Raw genomic sequence first — 15,707 nt, forward strand, 5'->3', positions numbered from 1 at the left:
AGGTGCCAGTGTCACCATGGTGACAGAGAAACTGGTTTCCCCTGGCCAATACCTGACTGGAAAAACTTACACAGTCACCAACGCTGACAATCAGAGAAAAGTACATCCCATGGCAATGGTTACTTTAGAATGGGGAGGGGTCAATGGCCTGAAACAGGTGGTGGTCTCCTCAAATATCCCAGTGGACTGTCTGCTTGGAAATGACCTGGAGTCCTCAGCATGGGCTGAGGTAGAACTAAAAACCCATGCAGCAATGCTGGGTATCCCTGAACTGGTGTGTGTGAAAACAAGAGCACAGTGCAAGGCACAGGGTGAACAAGTAGAGCTGGAGTCTGGAAGAATGGCCCAGCCTACCAAGAGAACAGGAAAGTCAGTTGGGAAACCAACTGCAACACAGCAAAAGAAAGGGAACCTCTCTTCTCAGGAAGAAGTTCTGCCCTCTGAGGGAACTGAGCCTTTGGAGCTGGAACCTTACCAGGTTGAGCTCTTAGGCCCAGGGGGACCCTCAAGGGAGGAGCTGTGTAAGGGACAAGAAACCTGTCCCTCTCTTGAAGGCCTTAGGCAGCAAGCTGCTGAAGAGTCCAAAGGCAAGAAAAATGGAACGCATAGGGTCTATTGGGAAGATGGACTCCTGTACACTGAGGCCAGAGACCCCAAACCTGGTGCCACTAGGAGAGTGGTAGTGCCTCAGCTGTTCAGAGAGTTCATCCTAACATTGGCCCATGACATTCCCCTTGCTGGACATTTGGGACAAACCAAGACGTGGGAGAGGTTAGTCAACCACTTCTACTGGCCCAATATGTCCCACATGGTTAAGGAGTTTTGCCTCTCCTGCCCCACCTGTCAAGCCAGTGGTAAGACAGGTGGGCATCCGAAGGCCCCCCTCATTCCACTTCCAGTGGTGGGGGTTCCCTTTGAAAGAGTGGGTGTGGACATAGTTGGTCCACTGGAACCTCCCACAGCCTCAGGAAATATGTATATCCTGGTAGTAGTGGATCATGCTACCAGGTATCCTGAAGCTATTCCCCTTAGGTCGACTACTGCCCCTGCAGTAGCCAAGGCCCTCATTGGTATCTTTACCAGAGTGGGTTTCCCTAAGGAGGTGGTGTCTGACAGAGGTACCAACTTCATGTCAGCATACCTAAAGCACATGTGGAATGAGTGTGGAGTGACTTATAAATTCACTACACCATACCATCCACAAACTAATGGCTTGGTTGAGAGATTCAACAAGACATTAAAAGGCATGATCATGGGGCTCCCAGAAAAGCTCAAAAGGAGATGGGATGTCCTCTTGCCATGTCTGCTTTTCGCTTACAGAGAGGTGCCACAGAAGGGAGTAGGATTCTCACCCTTTGAACTTCTGTTTGGTCATCCTGTAAGGGGACCACTTGCCCTTGTTAAAGAAGGCTGGGAGAGACCTCTCCATGAGCCTAAACAGGACATAGTGGACTATGTACTTGGCCTTCGCTCTAGAATGGCAGAGTACATGGAAAAGGCAACCAAAAACCTTGAGGCCAGCCAACAGCTCCAGAAGTTTTGGTATGACCAAAAGGCTGCACTGGTTGAGTTCCAACCAGGGCAGAAAGTCTGGGTTCTGGAGCCTGTGGCTCCCAGGGCACTCCAGGACAAATGGAGTGGCCCTTACCCAGTACTAGAGAGGAAGAGTCAGGTCACCTACTTGGTGGACCTGGGCACAAGCAGGAGCCCCAAGAGGGTGATCCATGTAAACCGCCTTAAGCTCTTCCACGACAGGGCTGATGTCAATCTGTTGATGGTAACAGATGAGGATCAGGAGGCAGAGAGTGAACCTCTCCCTGATCTTCTGTCATCAGACCCAAAAGATGGCACAGTAGATGGAGTGATCTACTCAGACACCCTCTCTGGCCAACAGCAAGCTGATTGTAGGAGAGTCCTACAACAGTTTCCTGAACTCTTCTCCTTAACCCCTGGTCAGACACACCTGTGTACCCATGATGTGGACACAGGAGACAGCATGCCTGTCAAGAACAAAATCTTTAGACAATCTGACCATGTTAAGGAAAGCATCAAGGTGGAAGTCCACAAGATGCTGGAATTGGGAGTAATTGAGCGCTCTGACAGCCCCTGGGCTAGCCCAGTGGTCTTAGTCCCCAAACCTCACACCAAAGATGGAAAGAAAGAGATGAGGTTTTGTGTGGACTACAGAGGGCTCAATTCTGTCACCAAGACAGATGCCCATCCAATTCCAAGAGCTGATGAGCTCATTGATAAATTAGGTGCTGCCAAATTCCTCAGTACCTTTGACTTGACAGCAGGGTACTGGCAAATAAAAATGGCACCTGGAGCAAAAGAAAAGACAGCATTCTCCACACCTGATGGGCATTATCAGTTTACTGTTATGCCCTTTGGTTTAAAGAATGCCCCTGCCACCTTCCAAAGGTTGGTGAATCAAGTCCTTGCTGGCTTGGAGTCCTTTAGCACAGCTTATCTTGATGATATTGCTGTCTTTAGCTCCACCTGGCAGGATCACCTGGTCCACCTGAGGAAGGTTTTGAAGGCTCTGCAATCTGCAGGCCTCTCTATCAAGGCATCCAAATGCCAGATAGGGCAGGGAACTGTGGTTTACTTGGGCCACCTTGTAGGTGGAGGCCAAGTTCAGCCACTCCAACCCAAGATCCAGACTATTCTGGACTGGGTAGCTCCAAAAACCCAGACTCAAGTCAGGGCATTCCTTGGCTTGACTGGGTATTACAGGAGGTTTGTGAAGGGATATGGATCCATTGTGACAGCCCTCACTGAACTCACCTCCAAGAAAATGCCCAAGAAAGTAAACTGGACTGTGGAATGCCAACAGGCCTTTGACACCCTGAAACAGGCAATGTGCTCAGCACCAGTTCTAAAAGCTCCAGATTATTCTAAGCAGTTCATTGTGCAGACTGATGCCTCTGAACATGGGATAGGGGCAGTTTTGTCCCAAACAAATGATGATGGCCTTGACCAGCCTGTTGCTTTCATTAGCAGGAGGTTACTCCCCAGGGAGCAGCGTTGGAGTGCCATTGAGAGGGAGGCCTTTGCTGTGGTTTGGTCCCTGAAGAAGCTGAGGCCATACCTCTTTGGGACTCACTTCCTAGTTCAAACTGACCACAGACCTCTCAAATGGCTGATGCAAATGAAAGGTGAAAATCCTAAACTGTTGAGGTGGTCCATCTCCCTACAGGGAATGGACTTTATAGTGGAACACAGACCTGGGACTGCCCATGCCAATGCAGATGGCCTTTCCAGGTTCTTCCACTTAGAAAATGAAGACTCTCTTGGGAAAGGTTAGTCTCATCCTCTTTCGTTTGGGGGGGGGTTGTGTAAGGAAATGCCTCCTTGGCATGGTTGCCCCCTGACTTTTTGCCTTTGCTGATGCTATGTTTACAATTGAAAGTGTGCTGAGGCCTGCTAACCAGGCCCCAGCACCAGTGTTCTTTCCCTAACCTGTACTTTTGTATCCACAATTGGCAGACCCTGGCATCCAGATAAGTCCCTTGTAACTGGTACTTCTAGTACCAAGGGCCCTGATGCCAAGGAAGGTCTCTAAGGGCTGCAGCATGTCTTATGCCACCCTGGAGACCTCTCACTCAGCACAGACACACTGCTTGCCAGCTTGTGTGTGCTAGTGAGGACAAAACGAGTAAGTCGACATGGCACTCCCCTCAGGGTGCCATGCCAGCCTCTCACTGCCTATGCAGTATAGGTAAGACACCCCTCTAGCAGGCCTTACAGCCCTAAGGCAGGGTGCACTATACCATAGGTGAGGGTACCAGTGCATGAGCATGGTACCCCTACAGTGTCTAAACAAAACCTTAGACATTGTAAGTGCAGGGTAGCCATAAGAGTATATGGTCTGGGAGTCTGTCAAACACGAACTCCACAGCACCATAATGGCTACACTGAAAACTGGGAAGTTTGGTATCAAACTTCTCAGCACAATAAATGCACACTGATGCCAGTGTACATTTTATTGTAAAATACACCACAGAGGGCACCTTAGAGGTGCCCCCTGAAACTTGACCGACTATCTGTGTAGGCTGACTAGTTTTAGCAGCCTGCCACAAACCGAGACATGTTGCTGGCCCCATGGGGAGAGTGCCTTTGTCACTCTGAGGCCAGTAACAAAGCCTGCACTGGGTGGAGATGCTAACACCTCTCCCAGGCAGGAATTGTCACACCTGGCGGTGAGCCTCAAAGGCTCACCTCCTTTGTGCCAACCCAGCAGGACACTCCAGCTAGTGGAGTTGCCCGCCCCCTCCGGCCAGGCCCCACTTTTGGCGGCAAGGCCGGAGAAAATAATGAGAATAACAAGGAGGAGTCACTGGCCAGTCAGGACAGCCCCTAAGGTGTCCTGAGCTGAAGTGACTCTAACTTTTAGAAATCCTCCATCTTGCAGATGGAGGATTCCCCCAATAGGGTTAGGATTGTGACCCCCTCCCCTTGGGAGGAGGCACAAAGAGGGTGTACCCACCCTCAGGGCTAGTAGCCATTGGCTACTAACCCCCCAGACCTAAACACGCCCTTAAATTTAGTATTTAAGGGCTACCCTGAACCCTAGAAAATTAGATTCCTGCAACTACAAGAAGAAGGACTGCCCAGCTGAAAACCCCTGCAGCGGAAGACCAGAAGACGACAACTGCCTTGGCTCCAGAAACTCACCGGCCTGTCTCCTGCCTTCCAAAGATCCTGCTCCAGCGACGCCTTCCAAAGGGACCAGCGACCTCGACATCCTCTGAGGACTGCCCCTGCTTCGAAAAGACAAGAAACTCCCGAGGACAGCGGACCTGCTCCAAGAAAAGCTGCAACTTTTGTTTCCAGCAACTTTAAAGAACCCTGCAAGCTCCCCGCAAGAAGCGTGAGACTTGCAACACTGCACCCGGCGACCCCGACTCGGCTGGTGGCGATCCAACACCTCAGGAGGGACCCCAGGACTACTCTGATACTGTGAGTACCAAAACCTGTCCCCCCTGAGCCCCCACAGCGCCGCCTGCAGAGGGAATCCCGAGGCTTCCCCTGACCGCGACTCTTTGAACCTAAAGTCCCGACGCCTGGGAGAGACCCTGCACCCGCAGCCCCCAGGACCTGAAGGACCGGACTTTCACTGGAGAAGTGACCCCCAGGAGTCCCTCTCCCTTGCCCAAGTGGAGGTTTCCCCGAGGAATCCCCCCCTTGCCTGCCTGCAGCGCTGAAGAGATCCCGAGATCTCTCATAGACTAACATTGAAAACCCGACGCTTGTTTCTACACTGCACCCGGCCGCCCCCGCGCTGCTGAGGGTGAAATTTCTGTGTGGACTTGTGTCCCCCCCGGTGCCCTACAAAACCCCCCTGGTCTGCCCTCCGAAGACGCGGGTACTTACCTGCAAGCAGACCGGAACCGGGGCACCCCCTTCTCTCCATTCTAGCCTATGTGTTTTGGGCACCACTTTGAACTCTGCACCTGACCGGCCCTGAGCTGCTGGTGTGGTGACTTTGGGGTTGCTCTGAACCCCCAACGGTGGGCTACCTTGGACCAAGAACTAAGCCCTGTAAGTGTCTTACTTACCTGGTTAACCTAACAAATACTTACCTCCCCTAGGAACTGTGAAAATTGCACTGTGTCCACTTTTAAAACAGCTATTTGTGAATAACTTGAAAAGTATACATGCAATTTTGATGATTTGAAGTTCCTAAAGTACTTACCTGCAATACCTTTCGAATGAGATATTACATGTAGAATTTGAACCTGTGGTTCTTAAAATAAACTAAGAAAAGATATTTTTCTATATAAAAACCTATTGGCTGGATTTGTCTCTGAGTGTGTGTACCTCATTTATTGTCTATGTGTATGTACAACAAATGCTTAACACTACTCCTTGGATAAGCCTACTGCTCGACCACACTACCACAAAATAGAGCATTAGTATTATCTCTTTTTACCACTATTTTACCTCTAAGGGGAACCCTTGGACTCTGTGCATGCTATTCCTTACTTTGAAATAGCACATACAGAGCCAACTTCCTACAATTTGTATGCACCATCAGGTTGTAGTGGACCGCAGTGGTCCAGGTAAACACATTGTAGTGGTCTGTTGGTCACTAAGAGGGATGTCTGCGGTGGGTGTTTGATATTAGAGCCCCTTATTTGCTGGCAAATGTCACAACAAAGAACGTATTGCTTTGTCTGTTTGTATAGACCTGGCCACCAGGAGCGTTTCTGTAAGTTACCATGGCCGAAATACCAGCATGTGCAGAAGCGACACCCTCATGCGCTGCTTTTATCAGACCTGGTCTTTGGTCTTCGTTGGGGATTGCTCGATCTCCAACCCCAGGAATTGTTATGTAAGCAACATTCTGTGCACTGATGTGGTAAGAATATTTTGTAGGGTATGCTTTTGGGAGGGACTTGCCTTCAGCCAAAGCCTTTACGGCAGTCAGTATTTCATTATCCAATTTCATCTGAGAACGAGTCACTGCAGCCACAGAAGCCGTAGCTACTGCGGAATTGGCTGCTTCATCAGCCAAAGTGTTACCAATAACGTGTACTCCTACATGTTGGTGGCCCAATGTATGTACTACATGAACACACCATAGCTTATCCTTAAGATCAGCCACCCTCCCCCACAAAGTTTTGTGTTTTATGGTGTTCCCTTTGAAATCTCTAAACCCGTTCAGCTTCCAATGATTGTAGGACTGGACGCAGTAGTATGAATCACAGACAATCAAAGTCAGCAATCCTGGCTCTGTGTGTTATAGTGCTAACAGGAGGGCTTTGAGGTCAGCCAACTGAGCTGTGCAGTCCCCTAGGGTCTGAGTGTAGGTATTATGAGAGTGGAAAACTCCATCCTTCATCACTCCACTCACGGCTGCGCAAGCGGCTCAATATTGATGTTTAGTACCTACAGCTGGTTGTGCTTAACCATCAGTATAAATGACAGTATGGTATCTGTCAAGTGGTAAGATATCCAGAGGAGCGGGGTACTCTTGTTCATATTGGAGATATTCTTGTGTCTGAAGTTTTGGGTCAAAGAAGTAAACATCATCATTGGCGGTCAGGGAAATAGCCCACTGAATCCATTGTGGATGTAGCGCTTTGGCGTTAGGAACGCTTGCTTTAGTAACAGCCTCTAACGCTGCCACCGGGGTAACAACAATAATGCGTTTTCCTTGGGCTAGTAGCCTCTCCTTAATGACAGCCATTTGAACTGAAGTTAGAATATTTTCTGTAGGTGCAAAGCGTTGTTCTGCTTTAGAGTACAAATGGGATTTATACGCTATGGGCACTGTCGCCCTCGTTAAAGGTGACATAAGTAAACCCAATGGCAGCAGCAATTATTCTGATGACCAAATTTGTTTTGTTATCTCGAGTGTTGTAAGTGTTTTGCTTCAAGCATGTCATGTTACAGTTCCCCAAGGATGCGTGTTTTCAACTGACCAGTGTTTGCTTGAAAAACCTGGACGTATTAAGTCATAAAGAGGCTTGATATGTTGTGCAAAGTCCGGAATGTATGTTCTGCCAAAATTGAAAAATCCAAGTAGCGACTGTAGCTTCTTGAGCGTGTTAGGACATTTCTCTAGGAAGTGCGGGCCAGGCTCTTCCCCTCGTTTGATAGCTCATATCCCAGGAACAATACACTGAAAAAGGCTATCTTACTTTTCTTAAAGTTAAATTTGTAGCCAAGGTCTGCAAATCCTATAATGATCCGATCAACCCTGACAAGATGAATGGTGAGGTCGTCTGTGAGATAGACATCATCCACATAGGATAGCGCCTCGGGATCAAGATCATGTTGTATTGACGTTACACGGGCTGAGAACAGTCCTGGACTGCTCTTATAGCCTTGGGGCAAATGGCAAAAGTGTTTGTGAGCCAAATGAGAATGCACTCAGGTCTCTGCTTTCTTGTGCTAAGTTTTTGGCAGAAAAACCTGTTGGAGATATCAAACATTGTTCTGTACTTTTTGCGCACTATTTGTTAATAAGTGCTGTACTATGTGAATTTTGTATAGCGTATGTGCGTGTATGACTGTTTAGGTATCTGTAATCTAAGACTCTTCTTTAGGAATGGTCAGGTTTTGCAACCGGGAATAACGGGTTATTTATTGCAGAAGCACAGGGCTCAGTTGCTCCCTGTTACTCTAGCTGAGTGAGGATATCCCTCACTGGAGCTTTTGCTACATGTTTAATAGTATATTGCGGTTGAGGTTGGGGTGTGGGCCTGATGGGTATTATATCACAAGGAGACTCCTTGTCCCAACCTACATGATTGCGGTATAGTGCAGGTGCCTGCACTAAAGCCCAGTCGACAGCATAGGCTTGTTTTACCGCCTCTGGAACAAGATCAGAGAAAGAAGGTAAAATGACATCTTCTCCATGTGGTAGCTTATGGACGTGCTCAGGTGGCCAGTCTCTTTCTGCTAATAGGATATCACAATTAAGTTCATCCCAGAATGTCACTTGAATAGCGTGTTCTCTGTTTCCCTCAATTTGAATTTTTATATCATATACCCTATCGGGTTGGAAGACGCACCCGTCCGCTGTTTCAACTGCAATAAAATTGCTAGTTGCTGTCTCATATCTCATATAGTTGCGACATATCGTGAACTCTGCTGCGCTGTCTGACAATGTCAAGGCCCTCGTCTTGTTCTTCAGCAATGCTGTCAAGTGTACTGGCATTTTTAATTGACAGTGCTGCCACCTTTTTCTTTTTAAACTGTGGCTTTTGTTGTTGGGACTTATCTCCTTTTTTGTCCGAAGACTGCGGCGATTCTTTCTTTTGTTTCACGTATTCAGGACGTCGATCAGGACGGCCCCCTTGCTCGCTACGTCTAGCTAGTGCGTCCTGAAAGGAAGGAGAGGGATGTGAATCAGTATATCTGTGTGGAAGTTTTTATGCTTTCCCTATTTCTGAGAGTGTATCTCCTTTCGGAGGTCTCCGGATGTGGAGAATCTGCTCTCTTAGTTCGTCTATCATTAAATTGTTTTTGTTTATCCCAGTGGTTCTTGGTATTTTCTTGTTTTTGTTTAGCACCATCCTTAGGGGTGGTACTTTGTATTTCAAGTTTTTTTGGTTTGGTTCCCAAACTATCCCATACTATACTAGTATAGGTATCGGAAATAACGCTCTGTAGCTCGCTCTCTTGATGGTATGTACTGTTTGTGGAATAATCCCAGTGGACAATTGGTATCTGTAGGAAGTTGTCTCTGTATGCACTATTTCAAAGTAAGGAATAGTATGCACAGAGTCCAAGGGTTCCCCTTAGAGGTAAGATAGTGGCAAAAAGAGATAATACTAATGCTCTATTTTGTGGTAGTGTGGTCGAGCAGTAGGCTTATCAAAGGAGTAGTGTTAAGCATTTGTTGTACATACACACAGGCAATAAATGAGGAACACACACTCAGAGACAAATCCAGCCAATAGGTTTTGTTATAGAAAAATATATTTTCTTAGTTTATTTTAAGAACCACAGGTTCAAATTCTACATGTAATATCTCATTTGAAAGGTATTGCAGGTAAGTACTTTAGGAACTTTGAATAATTACAGTAGCATATATACTTTTCACATAAAACACAAATAGCTGTTTTAAAAGTGGACACAGTGCAATTTTCACAGTTCCTGGGGGAGGTAAGTTATTGTTAGTTTTAGCTGGTAAGTAAATCACTTACAAGTCTCAGGTTTGGGTCCAAGGTAGCCCACCGTTGGGGGTTCAGAGCAACCCCAAAGTTACCACTCCAGCAGCTCAGGGCCGGTCAGGTGCAGAGGTCAAAGAGGTGCCCAAAATGCATAGGCTTCAATGGAGAGAAGGGGGTGCCCCGGTTCCGGTCTGCCAGCAGGTAAGTACCCGCGTCTTCGGAGGGCAGACCAGGGGGGTTTTGTAGGGCACCGGGGGGGACACAAGTCAGCACAAAAAGTACACCCTCAGCAGCGCGGGGCGGCCAGGTGCTGTGTGCAAACACGCGTCGGGTTCTCTGTAGGTTTCAATGGGAGACCAAGGGGTCTCTTCAGCGGTGCAGGCAGGCAAGGGGGGGCTCCTCTGAGTAGCCACCACCTGGGCAAGGGAGAGGGCCTCCTGGGGGTCACTCCTGCACAGAAGTTCCGTTCCTTCAGGGGCTGGGGGCTGCGGGTCTTTTCCAGCCGTCGGAACTTTAGGTTCAGGCAGTCTCGGTCAGGGGGAGCCTCGGGATTCCCTCTGCAGGCGTCGCTGTGGGGGCTCAGGGGGGACAACTTTGGTTACTCTCGGAGTCGCCGGAGGGTCCTCCCTGAGGTGTTGGTTCTCCACCAGTCGAGTCGGGGTCGCCGGGTGCAGTGTTGCAAGTCTCACGCTTCTTGAGGGGAGTTGCAGGGGTCTTTCAATCTGCTCCTCTGTAACAAAGTTGCAGTTCTTTTGGAGCAGTGCCGCTGTCCTCGGGAGTTTCTTGTCTTTCTTGAAGCAGGGCAGTCCTCTGAGGATTCAGAGGTAGCTGGTCCTTTGGAAAGCGTCGCTGGAGCAGGTTTCTTTGGAAGGCAGGAGACAGGCCGGTAGGACTGGGGCCAAAGCAGTTGGTGTCTTCTGTTCTTCTTCTGCAGGGGTTTTTCAGCTCAGCAGTCCTCTTCTTCTTGTAGTTTCAGGAATCTAAATTCGTTCAATGGCATGTGTAGCTGCAGATACACATGCTGTGCACAGTCCGCCGTCTGGTGTTGGGCTCGGAGTGTTACAAGTTGTTTTTCTTCGAAGAAGTCTTTTCGAGTCACGAGACCGAGGGACTCCTCCCCTTTCGGTTCCATTGCGCATGGGCGTCGTCTCCATCTTAGATTGTTTTTTTTCCGCCATCGGGTTCGGACGTGTTCCTTTTCGCTCTGTGTTTCGGGTCGGAAAGTTAGTTAGAATCTCGGAAAAAATCGTCGGTATTGTTTCGTTCGGTATCGGGTTAGTTAGAACAAATCGACACCGAATCTTGAAGAGCTCTGGTGGCCCTTTGGGGTAATTTCGATCCCCCGTCGGGGCCTGGTCGGCCCGACCGCGTGCAACTTCAAGACTGATGGAACGGACCCCGTTCCGCTTCTGTCCTAAATGCCATAAGAAATATCCGTATACGGATCAGCATCTGGTCTGTAACTTGTGCCTGTCCCCGGAGCACAAGGAGGATACGTGTGAAGCCTGTCGAGCGTTTCGGTCGAGGAAGACGCTCAGAGACCGAAGAGCCAGAAGATTGCAAATGGCGTCCACGCCGACAGGACAACATCGCTTCGAAGACGAAGAGGAAGCGTTCTCCATCCACGAGTCGGATTCGGGGGAATCCGACGCTGAAGACATAACAACCGTAAGACGTCAAAAATTAGGACTCACGAAAAGTCCACAAAAGCCCAGGGGACGCCACTGCCAACAGGCCATGGCTTAATCCAAAAACTAGGTGACCGAGCCAAGGCACCGAAAAAGGGCATGCTGGTGTCAGTCATCCGACTCCGGTCGTGATACCGCCACACAGCAACCTCGGAGCCGAGACACCGGCTCCAAGACAATTCGGCGCAGAGACAGCGGCACCGAAGATGTTCGGCACCAAGATACCACGCCGAAATCAAAGAAATCTTCTTCGGAGCCTAAAAAGCCTACCGAAACGGTTTTGGTACCGAAAAAAGCCTCGGAACCGAAAATGAGTTCCTATACAGAGGAACAAGGACTAAACACCCAATTGCATAGATTTGGTGTAGAGCTTCAAACTGTAGAAACGGACTACACTCAAAGGAGGCTTCACATCCAGGAAGACACAGGGAAGATAACCACTCTTCCCCCAATCAAGATGAAAAGGAAACTTGTTTTCCAACAAGGGGACAAGCAACCACAAGCAAAGGTGGTAAAGAAAGTAACACCACCACCTTCTCCACCACAATCAACACATGCATCACCGGCGCAAACTCCACCACTAACGCACTCACCAGCTCATACCACAATGAGCCAGGATGATCCCGATGCATGGGACCTCTCCGACGCCCCAGTGTCTGACAATAGTCCAGACTCATATCCAACTAAACCGTCACCACCTGAGGACAGACAGTACATCATATGCACAGGTGGTCGCAAGGGCAGCCGAATTCCACAATGTCTCACTACATTCGGAACCTATTGAGGATGACTTTCTCTTTAACACCCTGTCCTCCACCCATAGCCAGTATCAAAGCCTTCCCATGCTCCCAGGAATGCTAAGGCACTCAAAACAAATATTTCAGGAGCCAGTTAAAGTCAGAGCCAATACTCCAAGGGTGGAGAAAAAATATAAGGGACCTCCCACAGACCCAATATTTATTACAGCACAACTAACACCGGACTCAGTAGTTGTGGGGGCAGCTCGTAAAAGAGCCAACTCTCATACATCAGGCGACGCACCACCTCCAGACAAGGAGATCCGCAAATTTGATGCAGCGGGAAAAAGAGTTGCAGCACAAGCAGCAAATCAGTGGCGTATCGCCAACTCGCAAGCACTCTTGGCAAGATACGACAGGGCTCATTGGGATGAAATGCAACATTTCATCGAACACCTTCCCAAGGAGTTCCAAAAAAAGAGCGCAACAAGTGGTGGAAGAGGGACAAAGTATCTCGAACAATCACATACGGTCTTCCATGGATGCAGCCGATACAGCTGCAAGGACAATAAACACTGCACTCACAATACGGAGGCACGCTTGGCTGCGCACTTCTGGGTTCAATCCCGAAATCCAACAGGCTGTGCTCAATATGCCGTTTAATGAACAGCAATTGTTTGGGCCGGAGGTAGACACTGCCATTGAAAAACTAAAAAAGGACACCGATACAGCCAAAGCCATGGGCGCACTCTACTCCCCGCAGAGCAGAGGCACATTTCGGAAGACACCTTTTAGGGGAGGGTTTCGGGGTCAACCTACAGAAACCAACACTTCAGACAAGACCACCTACCTACCAGGGTCAATATCAAAGGGGAGGTTTTCGGGGACAATATAGAGGAGGCCAATTCCCAAGAAGTCGGGGAAAATTTCAAGTTACCAAAACCCCTCAAAATAAACAGTAACTCACAAGTCACACAACCCCATCACACAACACCAGTGGGGGGAAGACTAAGCCAATTCTACGAATCTTGGGAAGAAATAACAACGGACACTTGGGTCTTAGCAATTATCCAACATGGCTATTGCATAGAATTTCACAAATTCCCTCCAAAAGTCCCACCGAAAACACACAATATGTCAAAACAGCATATAGATCTTCTAGGACTAGAAGTTCAAGCATTACTACAAAAGGACGCAATAGAATTAGTACCAAGCCTACAGAAAAACACAGGAGTTTACTCACTGCATTTTCTAATACCAAAGAAGGACAAAACTCTGAGACCAATACTAGATCTCAGAACACTAAATACCTACATCAAATCAGACCACTTTCACATGGTCACATTACAAGACGTAATCCCACTGCTCAAACAGCAAGACTACATGACCACATTAGACCTAAAGGATGCGTATTTCCACATACCGATACATCCTTCCCACAGGAAATACCTAAGGTTCGTATTCAAAGGAATACATTACCAATTCAAAGTGTTGCCATTCGGAATAACAACTGCGCCAAGAGTCTTTACAAAATGCCTGGCAGTAGTAGCTGCGCATATCAGAAGGCAGCAGATACACGTGTTCCCTTACTTAGACGACTGGTTAATCAAGACCAACACGCTAACAAGGTGTTCACGTCACACAAAGTATGTCATACAGACCCTTCACAAGCTGGGTTTCTCCATCAACTATGCAAAGTCACACCTTTTGCCGTGTCAAACACAGCAATACTTAGGAGCGACAATCAACACAACAGAAGGGATAGCCACTCCAAGTCCACAAAGGGTTCAAACATTTCACAAGGTGATACAGGCCATGTATCCAACACAAAATATACAAGCAAAAATGGTATTAAAACTCCTAGGCATGATGTCTTCATGCATAGCCATTGTCCCAAACGCAAGATTGCATGTGCGGCCCTTACAACAATGCCTAGCATCACAATGGTCACATGCACAGGGTCAACTTCTAGATCTGGTGTTGATAGACCGCCAAACATACATCTCGCTTCTATGGTGGAAAAGTACAAATTTAAACAAAGGGCGGCCTTTCCAAGACCCAGTGCCACAATACGTTATAACAACGGATGCTTCCATGACAGGGTGGGGAGCACACCTCAATCAACACAGCATCCAAGGACGATGGGACATACATCAAAGGAAGTTTCACATAAATCACTTAGAACTGTTAGCAGTATTTCTAGCGTTGAAAGCATTTCAACCCATGATAACCCACAAATTCATTCTTGTCAAAACAGACAACATGACAACAATGTATTATTTAAACAAACAGGGGGGGACACACTCAACACAGTTGTGTCTCCTAACACAAAAAATATGGCATTGGGCAATTCACAACCACATTCGCCTAATAGCACAATTTATTCCAGGGATCCAGAACCAGCTAGCAGACAATCTCTCTCGGGATCACCAACAAGTCCACGAATGGGAAATTCACCCCCAAATACTGAACACTTACTTTCAAATTTGGGGAACACCTCAAATAGATCTATTTGCAACAAAAGAAAACGCAAAATGCCAAAACTTCGCATCCAGGTTCCCACACCATCAATCCCAAGGCAATGCTCTATGGATGAATTGGTCAGGGATATTTGCGTACGCTTTCCCCCCCTCTCCTTCCATATCTAGTAAACAGTTTGAGTCAAAACAAACTCAAACTCCTACTAATAGCACCAACATGGGCAAGACAACCTTGGTATACAACACTACTAGACCTGTCAGTAGTACCTCATGTCAAGCTACCCAACAGACCAGATCTGTTAACACAACACAAACAACAGATCAGGCATCCAAACCCAGCATCGCTGAATCTAGTAATTTGGCTCCTGAAATCCTAGAATTTGGACACTTAGACCTCACACAAGAATGTATGGAGGTCATAAAACAAGCTAGAAAACCTTCCACTAGACACTGCTATGCAAATAAATGGAAAAGATTTGTTTGTTACTGCCATAATAATCAAATTCAACCATTGCACGCATCTCCAAAAGATGTAGTAGGATATTTACTACATTTGCAAAAATCAAATCTAGCTTTCTCTTCCATAAAGATACATCTCACCGCAATATCTGCTTACCTGCAGATTACTCATTCAACTTCCCTATTTAGAATACCTGTCATTAAAGCGTTTATGGAAGGCCTAAAGAGAATTATACCACCAAGGACACCACCTGTTCCTTCATGGAACCTCAACATTGTCTTAACAAGGCTCATGGGTCCACCTTTCGAACCCATGCATTCTTGTGAAATGCAATACTTAATGTGGAAAGTTGCATTTCTCATTGCCATCACATCTCTAAGAAGAGTGAGTGAGATTCAGGCATTTACCATACAAGAACCATTTATTCAAATACACAAGAATAAGGTAGTTCTAAGAACAAATCCAAAATTCTTACCAAAGGTTATCTCACCGTTCCACTTAAATCAAACAGTAGAATTACCAGTGTTCTTCCCACAGCCAGATTCGGTAGCTGAAAGAGCACTACATACATTAGACATCAAGAGAGCACTAATGTACTACATTGACAGAACAAAACAAATTAGGAAGACAAAACAACTATTTATTGCCTTTCAAAAACCTCATACAGGAAATCCAATTTCAAAACAAGGCATTGCCAGGTGGATAGTTAAGTG

The 15,707-nt window shown here is 47.4% G+C and overlaps 1 protein-coding gene across 2 annotated transcripts in view; it reads left to right on the forward strand.

Annotated features, from left to right (window-relative positions):
* LOC138296819 (zinc finger protein 318-like) overlaps positions 1–15,707 on the forward strand; it is a 326,727-nt gene that overhangs the window by 159,127 nt on the left and 151,893 nt on the right. The gene's annotated exons all lie outside the window — the stretch shown is intronic.

This window comes from Pleurodeles waltl, chromosome 5 (genome assembly GCF_031143425.1).
Source record: "Pleurodeles waltl isolate 20211129_DDA chromosome 5, aPleWal1.hap1.20221129, whole genome shotgun sequence".
In the NCBI taxonomy this organism is placed as follows: domain Eukaryota; kingdom Metazoa; phylum Chordata; class Amphibia; order Caudata; family Salamandridae; genus Pleurodeles; species Pleurodeles waltl.